The following is a 9,931-nucleotide window of genomic DNA, read 5'->3' as shown; positions in this document are numbered from 1 at the left end:
AGGTGCATGCATATATTAAGAGATTTAGGTGAGGAGGAAAAGTATTGCCTACTCACAACGGGCCAATGAATAATTAACCAATATAATTAACCATATATTGAATCATTACGGGATCATCTTTAAAGAAAAGAAAATTGCACACAAGTTCTGGTGGGAAAAGAACGTCCTCTCCGGTGGCAAAAATTTGGATCAAGCTGAATCACATTTTGAGACCAACGAATCTCGATGCTGACTTTAAACAGAAAAACGTTGTTGACGTGGAAGCCGGAAAGTTGCCGATTAGAGCCAGAAGACGCCGACGACAGTAATCTGAGAAACAAATAACTACCACTCCGAAGAAGACGACGACGAAAATGATCATCTCAGATCCGGCTAGAAGGATTACGTAAGTCCTAACTAACTCCACAACAAAGTTGAACCTGGAGAACCTCACCTATTGGACAAGTAACAAGAGAACCAAGACAGTACGACCGGTTGCAAGAATGAAAAAATAAAATAACACTAGACCCACTATTCCAAAATAACAGCGACCAAACGATTCCTCGTACTCCCCAGCGTCACCAACGAGATCGGCGTTGACGACATGGTCTAAGAAATCTTATTCTTAACCTGCACAATGTTGCAATTGCCCCCATAGTGTCACTGCCGCGGTCGACTAAACCCTAACTTCTCAGGAATACGTCGATACTTCTACCCATTTACGTACTCCCAACTTTCTCAAACCCCATTGGACCTATCCAGGAGAACAAAACCCATAAAAAACATCGGCAACACCGTAAAGAAAATGTGGTAGCTCGCTTCGGTAAGTGATCACGTCAACAGCATAAAACGGATGAGGATGATGGATACCGTACCCGGCCACTTATTACACTTGGCTGGAGTTTCTTTGTGCGGTGAAGCGATTTTTGCAGTGGCAAAGCCGGCCGGGCAGCGCGGATGTTGATGCTGACGATGGCGGATTGGAGCGGCTTGCATATGGTAGGCGTGCGTCATCGCTGACATAACGGTTCCGACAGGAACCGCTAGCTAGCTAGCTTTGGTGTACGCGCGATCTAGAGTACGTGCAGTCGTGCACGCTCCTCCTCCTCCACCAGCGAAGTGTCAATCGCTCACTATTCTTTTAGCGAACGATCCAATCAGATTTTATCGATTAGTTAACAGGATATATTAAATAGGAGAAACATATATACACGTGATTAGCATACATTTTTTTTTGAACGCATAGAACCACTTTATTGAATTGAAACAACGGTTACATGATCAAAAGAGCCAGAGGCGTACATTAATTTGTGGTGGAAACTAGAAGTTACATTCAAGGCCCTTCACTTTTGCATCTTGATGTTCCTTTCCTTTTAAACTAAACTTTGACGAATAAACAAGTGCATGTACGAGCTAGACTAACTTTAAAGGTTTTGCAGAGCCGTTTGATTCGATCACGCCATTATGTAAGCAAGTTGGATCGGTGGATGCGATTGGCCAAGGACATTACCCTACAAGAAGAACTAGCTAGGCATACCACGCCAAGTCATTTTTAAAATTAATCTGTTTTATATTATAAAATGATTTGTGTATCTATTTTTTTTTTGTAAATATTGCTATATGCATGGATCTGGAATCCTTCCCTCCTCTCCCTCGCGGAAATAAGAGGACCTGTGGAAGGAGTGATTTCTTTTCTAACGGCTAGATTTTTATTCCGTCGCAAGGTTTCTTTGACTAGCAAGCCTTTTGTTTACTATTTTGTATACTATGGTAGATGTTTAAAAATTTTGGGTTTTCATAATAGAAACTAATAATATCTTTTTCATTGAGCAAACAAACAAAATCATTGCCTAGACATCTATGTTTGTGCCAAAATTGCACTCTACACATGCAATCTGAGAGGTATGGAAGCTCCGGTCAGAGCCTCAACCCATATAAACCACCGGTATAATCGGACATACATTTCTGTGTAGTAACTTGTAAATTGAGAGACATTATATAGAGAATATGAATAAGTTATGCTCCCTCATTTCCAAATTATACGTCGTGGTACATATTTTGTCTTAAGTAAAAATCTTCTAAAACCTGACCAAGTTTAATATTAACAGCTGCAACACTAAATCAATATGCTCCCTCAGTCTCATATTAAGTGATTGAAATCTGTCTAAATATGAACGTATCAATATACTAAAATACGTCTAAATACATGTAATATTTTCGGTACTTCCTCATATCCATAAAAAATGTCGTCCATTTTATACTAAGTTAGTACAAATTTTGTACTAATTGACGACACTTCTTATGGACGAGTACTTAATATGGACGGAGGGAGTAATACATCTACGGTGAAACATGTTTTTCGTATTACATTTTATCGGGTAATGTCAATATCGATATTTTTTCATGGTACTAGCTTCCGTTGCAGGATAGCAGCTGGACGTACGCAACAGGACAAGCACACTGACTGAGCAGCGGCTAACCAAGTAACCATATGTTATGCACGCGTACCTTTGTCTTATTAAAATGCGGAAAAGGCAAACGGTAGCTAGTGCGCGGGGATACACACGTCCCGGTTCGATGCTTCTCTCTTTGTCTACCTAGCTACTGGCACCATACGTACGCCTCAGGCCGGCCGGCGGCACCACGCACGCATGGTACTAGCTAGCATAGCTCTTCTTCTTCTTTCTCTTTCGCAGTAGCAGCCAACGCACGCAAAAAAGACACCTCCTGAAACCAACCCCACGCTTTACCCTCCGTCCCGTTATCCTATCCAAAACAATAGTAGTTACAGTAAATTTCAAAAAATCACACATTTTTTGTGGTGAGGTTTTATCCAATCACTGTTTGACGCTAATTCTGTGTCTAGGTGGCAATATTGCCTGGTCAACGACCCGACCCGTTAATCCCTATCCAACCCTTGAACCCGGAGGGAATCAAAAACGGTTCGGTCAAGTAAAAAGCCCATCAAGAGATGACGTGACAGTTACATGTGGGCCCATCTATTGAAATCCCTCTCAAAACGCATTAAACTAGTAGATTTGGGGGTTTTGAGAAGTGTCTTGAGAGTAGTGGTTTTGTGAAAAAAAAATACCATTAACTGTGCTTTCGTGAAACCCTACCCACAAAATGTGTGGTTTTGTGAAATTTACTCTAATGGTTATCCCATACATAAACATTGTGGAAAATGTTACTCAAACCCATTTTTCTTTTTCGATTTGTTTCTCTGAACCTGGTCAATTATACATTTGAACTTATTTTTTTGAACTCAGCAATGAAATAAATGAATCATATTTTGCAGTTCTATAAAAAATACAAAGAAATTCATGCATGCTAGAGTGGTTAGAAGCTAATCCTTGCAAGTTTTGTTAAAAAAAAGGAGGTGGATATGTTTTAGACGCCTAAAGTTTTTAAAGTAAAAGACTTAAAACTCAGTCAACACACTAGATTTGCATGCCATCCCCATTCCCCCCTCTTCTAGAGGACCACCATCGCATCAACTGATATCTAACTAAAAATAGAGAACTTCACCATAGTAACCCTTAAACAAAAAATGAGAAATCAGGACGCAATTTACTCAATTTTAAAAGGAGATGACCAAGCCCTGATCTGTACTCAGAAATGAATAAATCAGATAAAAACGAGGCAGGTTAGTTACCTCGGGGCTACCTGATTAAGCTTCGACATAAAAAGATACAAGGGCAGAAGTATGTAGATCATAGATTTGCTTAATATTAAGCAAATCTACCCCCAAGAAACATATCCGCTTCTGGAGATTTGCTTAATATTTTCGGCTTCATACTTAATATTTTCGACGCAATTTGCTTAATAAAAAGCTGTGCCTTCTTTTCGGCTTCAGCTTCTCCAGAAACGGTTTCAGCTTCTCTACCCCCAGAAACTGTGGTGGGGAGAAGCTCCTGACAAACTTGCAGTCCAGTTCTTTTCGGCTTTTGGCATCTCAGCTTATTATATGAATTGTCTGTTGAAAAGTCTGTAATACCCCTGCTCCGAAATTGTCTTAGCTATTTGACTAATTGTAATACACGTATATCGGATAAAACGATAAAATAAAAATAAAAATAATAATAGCAAAATATTAAAATTAATAATGCGTGGTGTCTTTGATACTTTAGAGTACCCAAAAATATTACATAAATGTTGGATTTCCACAAAAGGACATTAAATATAAAAACCACATAACAACTAATCCGAAGGCACGATGCTCGCGGCAATAGCATCACGTATTGTCGCCATTGTGCCATCATCCGTCGGTGCTTGAGCATCTACACCTGAAGTAGGTCCATCTTCATGAACATATCCTCCTCTCTCAACCTCATCAAAATGTTGATCACGAAGCTTGCTATCACGAATGTAGTTATGGAGACATGCGCATGCAGTAACTATCTTGCTCTGAGCCAACATGTTGTACCGTGGTATGCCAAGGAGTATTCGCCATTTCATCTTGAGAACACCAAAGGATCTTTCGATGACATTCCGTAGAGATGAATGGCGATTATTGAAGGTCTCTTTTCTTCCAACCAGAGGGTTATGCTCAAACTCAGGCACATGGTATCGCTGCCCTTTGAATGGTGCGAGATATCCAACTCTATTTGGGTACCCGGAGTTGACAAGGTAGTATTTTCCTAGCGAGAAGAAAACAAACTTTTAAAATATGGAACTTGGCAAACATACTAGACATATGAAATAAAAATTATTACCTGCCGGTGGGTGTGGATAATGGTTATATTCGACCATAGAATCTGACCATACACGGGTGTCATGCACTGATCCGAGCCATCCAGAGACAGCAAAAGTGAATCTCATGTCATCACACATTGCCATCACCTTGTAAACCCTTTCCTGTTCATGTATTTGATCTCCTCTTCTTTAGGCACAATCACAGGAATGTGTGTTCCATCTATGGCCCCAATGGCATTTTTGAAATGTGGCCAATTTTTTTTCTTTTTAAGTCTGGGATGCACATGGCTGTGAGTTGGATCATTCGGTCTAAGATAATCACCAGCCATGCGATCCACACATTCCAAAACCTCATGAAAACTTCTTGTTAATGACAGACCTACTATGTTCAAACCGATCTGCTACATTGTCCGTGGTCTGACATGTCCCCAAAGTCCATAAAAAGAGCGCCAATGCTTCTTTGGTGGACATATTGCAAGTTGGAGTGAGTCCATACTTCTGAACCAACAGGTCATGTAATGGAAAAAAACACGGACCTGCGCATCCTGAACATAGAGTAGAAAGCTTTTGGATTGTTTGCCTTATCTTCAACCCACTGGATGCCTGACATCAATGGTAAACGTCTTGGAGCATACGGAACCTTCTGTACCTCCTGTATATAACAAGCAACCGCAACCACGCACATCTCTAATTCCTCGTCTTCTTCATCAAAAGAATTGTCCATCTGCCACATGACCAAAATCAAATAATTAGACTACACAAACAGCAGGTCCATACACAAATAAGGAAATCTGAAAAAAACAATTTGTCCAAATAGCAAGTAGATACACAAATCTGAACACAAACAACAGGTTTATAAACAAACAGCAGGTACATACACACATCTGAACACAAACAACAGGTCTATGAACAAACAACAAGTACATACACACATCTGAAAACAAACAGCAGGTGCAAACAACATGTTCCATTGAAACACAAACATGAGGTCCATACATAGCAGGAAATAGTCTCACAAGTTGAGAATTAATAAGGTTCAGCCACAAATAAGGAAATAGTCTCACAAGTCGAGAATTAATAAGGTTCAACACAAATAAGGAAATCTGAATGCATATGTTCCAGATTTAATAATTAAATCTAATTATTATTCTTCCTCTCCTCCCATGTCCTCTTGAGCCAATCAACCCGCTGTTCAGGTGTGGCCTCTTCCAAGCAGCTGAATGCATCACAGTACTCTTTCTTCATGAAGAGTTGGGAAGCATAGAAGTGTGCATCACTGCCAGGCACACCTCCATCTTGAACCACTAAAGCCATCATTTCTTTCAACTCTTGCCTCACTGGATCAACCGTCACTTGATATGTCACGAGTTTCGGCTATTCTCCCTCCTCTCAAATATCTCCACCATGCGTTCCAACGCCATCTTGGAAGAACTCTCAGTTGCAATCTTTCGGCAGAGGGACTAGGGGAGTAAGGACAGAGCCTCTTTTTCAGTTTCTTCAAACGTGGCTGAGTGGGGCTTTCATCATCCAATTCACAACCTGAGTCTCCTTCACCATCCAAGTTGACTTGTGATGGAGGTGGCACCCTCCCATGCTCATTGGTGACACTATGAAGATCAAAAATCTCCCTCATTTTTTCCTCATCCGCAAGAGGAGCATGCCTAAACTTGGCTACATCTGGACGTTTCTGTGAAGAAATGAAGCAACAATCGGATTAGTTAAACATTTGGTATAAAAAAACTGAAATGAATATGAAAGCACAAATATCTTAATCTCAGTTTCCCACCAACCATCACTAGCAGCAATGGTCTTGGTGACAGGATCTCTACCGAGACTGGATGCTTGCTGATTCAGTGACTTCCACAAATTGTAGTCTTTCTTTAGTGATTCCCATCTATTTTTGAATTGTTTCCGCTCATACTTCCTCTTTGTACGGTCATTGAATTTGGAAATTAGATTGGCGTACCCAATCGGGTTCAAACAACCAGTAGGGCGGTTATTTGCCCGCACTTCCTCAATACACACATCCAAAAAAACTCTATGAGCTAATGCATCCCAAGTTGCTTTTCCACATTTTCCTTTCTCCATCTATGACAAAATGAATATGAACTCTCAAATGAAATTACTCACTGTCATAGCATGCATATCATATACTTTCACCATAACAATGCATACATTTGTCATTCATTGGATACATAGATTCAACAATCATATTCTTCCTATAATATTGCATATAATTTTCAATCATTGCACAAATTAGCCGCTGTAAAGAACACACATTTGCCATGGGAAAATATACACTGCAGAAGGAGAGAGGAGAGGAGTACATAACTGTTCGGCCGGACGAGATACAGGAGATTGGCCAGAAGAGGTAGAGAGCCTCGGCCGGAGGAGGGAGAGGAGGCCGGAGGAGGGAGAGGAGGCCGGGCGGAGAAGGGAGAACACTATCCCGGCGTCATGGCCCTCGGTCGCCGGATGGTGGCGGCTGGGTCCTCGGGTGGCGGCGGCGGCTGGGTTCTAACCCTAGGCGGAGAGGTGACGAGGGAGACGGGGGGACTGGAATGGGGGTGCACTGGGCGCTCGGGAGGGAGAAAAAAGAAGCCGGTTTAGAAGCTGAAAATAACTGGCACATTGTGTCCGGCCAAAAGCATCATCATCATCGTCATTAAAAAAAGGTTTTGTCCAGCCGAACCTACTGGAAACCCGTGGGACGCGTCGAAACTAAACAGTGGATCCGGCCAAAACGTTTCCCAGAACCCACAAATTAAACGGATTTATTTTAAAAGCTTGTGCAAGTGGCAATGGTGGTACCGGCCGGCTCGTCCACTTCAACGTGCTACATATGCCTACTCGCTCGATGGAGATGAGTGTGTTATAACACTTTTTTTTTCCTTGCACGTGGGTGAGCGCGGATAAGGTGTCAGCTGATACGATAAAGATCGATATCCATGCATGCTCTTATGGTTTAGTGGATGATCTATAGGAAAAGAAAACATGCGCGCACAATCTGCGTTGGAAAGCGTATAAAATCGACATTTCAGAAGAAAACAAAAAGCTTCAAGTATACTCCCTGAATTTGTGTTTCTGTCTCCGTGAACGTTTTACCATGTTCCCCTCCTTATAAAAAAAGATACTAGGTCGCACAATTAACCTGCATGAGCTGGGAAGCCTTGTGACCAAGTTTTCTCATCTCCTCGTGTCATGGCTTGCAGTACGACCTGGCGCTGGAAGCCTGGAAGAAGGTTTCTGATGGATGTACAGACGCGGCGGAATGAAGCGACGGCGACGGGCGCGTCCGGCTAGTGTGCGTGCGTGCGTGTATACATTTCCCCATGTGATGTATAGATAGATAGACAGGTGCTCGGTCGATCCGGCCGGGTAAAAAGCCACGGGCGAAAGACGACAGCGCGCGAGTGGTGGGCGCTAAGTGGCGTGACGACGAACGGTGGTGGGCGCCATGCCGCCACGTCAATCCCACTACGCACGAGCTACAGGTCCCGTCCCGGGTTTCGTTTTCACTCCCCGGCCCACAGTGTCCCACTCACTGGAATCGGGCGGGATGGACTGGCGCCTGGCGCCCGTAGCACGTCAAGACGATAGCACATCCGTCGAAGCAGCCGCGAAGGCTCCACGCTGTTGCCTGCAGCCTGCGGTGTGTCGTGCGTGCGTGCCCGGATCGGGCGCAGCCAGGGCAGTGCAGTGGCTGCTATGCTCTCTTCCAGATTGTTCTTTAACTCTATCCGTGGGCTACTACGCAGGCTAGCGAGCGGCTTGTTTGTTGAGCTAGCTTAGCTAGTTTGGCGCGGGCATTTAGGTAGGCTGGTAGTAGTATAGGTGGAGTTCTGTGCTGCTGCTCCCTAATTAATCTTCTTTTTCGACAACGTCAGGCACGCACTGTTACTTGCAAGCCTCAGCGTGACGTTCCCTAATTAATCATCATCGTCTTCCTCGTCGCAAATTTTTCTCTGTTTCCTGTTGTTATTAACGTACGTTTTGCTATGAGGTTTTGTGCGTCTTTCACGGGGGTGGAGGGACGATGCATGGATGATGGATCAAAGGTTTTTCCTCTTCTCTTCCATTGTTACTATCGTGGTCCGTTTCGCGGAGTTTGTGGACCTCACGGCTTTTAATTTCGCGTTTTTTGGTCATTTTTTCTTCTCTGCTTAACTTTGATTCAACGGTTTGAGACAAACTGTCTCACGAGCGGTGTGTCTTTGGCCGCAACACCATCAATGATCTCAGGTTCTCACCTGTTCAGGCTGACAGTTGATCATGTGAAACCCAGCTTATAAATGCACGTTTTGTTTTCTATGGTTCCATCACCAGAGATTTGAAAAAATATCAGCATGTGAATGTGTCACGGCTAGAGAAGTTGGCTTCAAAAATTCTCGGTGTAATTTTCGATTTACCCAAAATATTTATTTTCTTTCAAGCTTTCCGATATGTTATACTCCTTCAGTCAAACAAAAGATGTCTCAAAATTTGGATGTATCTAGACATGACTTAGTATATAGATGCGTTCAAATTTAGTTAAAGTTGAGACATCCTTTGTTGGACGGAGATAATAATCAATTCGTTGAATAAACTAGCAAGATGTCCGTGCGCTGCTACGGATCACCGTAACATTGCGACCGAAGCATTTCGATTTTTTCACTCATATTTGTTATGCTTTAGTAGTACGATTGATATGAGAAATATGGGGATTGGAGAATGGAGGCGGCGGCTGCGGGTTAATTGGGGGAAGAGGCCGGCAGAAAGAAGAAGATACTGGAGATTGGAGTTTGAACCGATAGAAAAACGTGAGGTTACTGTGATTCGGACGGCCCAGTTGACAGTGTCCAGGGAGGAGATGCATTGGAACTGAATTGACGACCATCAAGTGGAAACTTAATGAGTAGGAAAAATAAAGCCATGCATTGTATAAAAAAGCCTCACATTTTATAAACTCTTGATCTGTTCTTTGCTTTATCCGTGGTCTAGCTAGCTGCTGGGTTGTTTGTTAGTTACAGTATTGTTTGGCGCGCGCTACAGGTGGAGTGCTGCTGCTCCTAATCTTTTTCGAGAACACGCACAGGCTTAACGTGACGTTCTGTAATTAAATCATCATCGTCGTCGTCGTCACAGGCTCACAGCTGTTTCTTGTTTCTTCTGATCTCTTTACGCTAGCTTTTGCTTGTTGGCGTCATTTTTCACGATGTAAACATGGACGTGTCGTCGGTCCAGTGAATGATTGCAGATATTCTTCCTGGCCTTACAA

Source organism: Brachypodium distachyon, chromosome 4 (genome assembly GCF_000005505.3).
Source record: "Brachypodium distachyon strain Bd21 chromosome 4, Brachypodium_distachyon_v3.0, whole genome shotgun sequence".
In the NCBI taxonomy this organism is placed as follows: domain Eukaryota; kingdom Viridiplantae; phylum Streptophyta; class Magnoliopsida; order Poales; family Poaceae; genus Brachypodium; species Brachypodium distachyon.
This window is presented reverse-complemented; position numbering follows the sequence as displayed.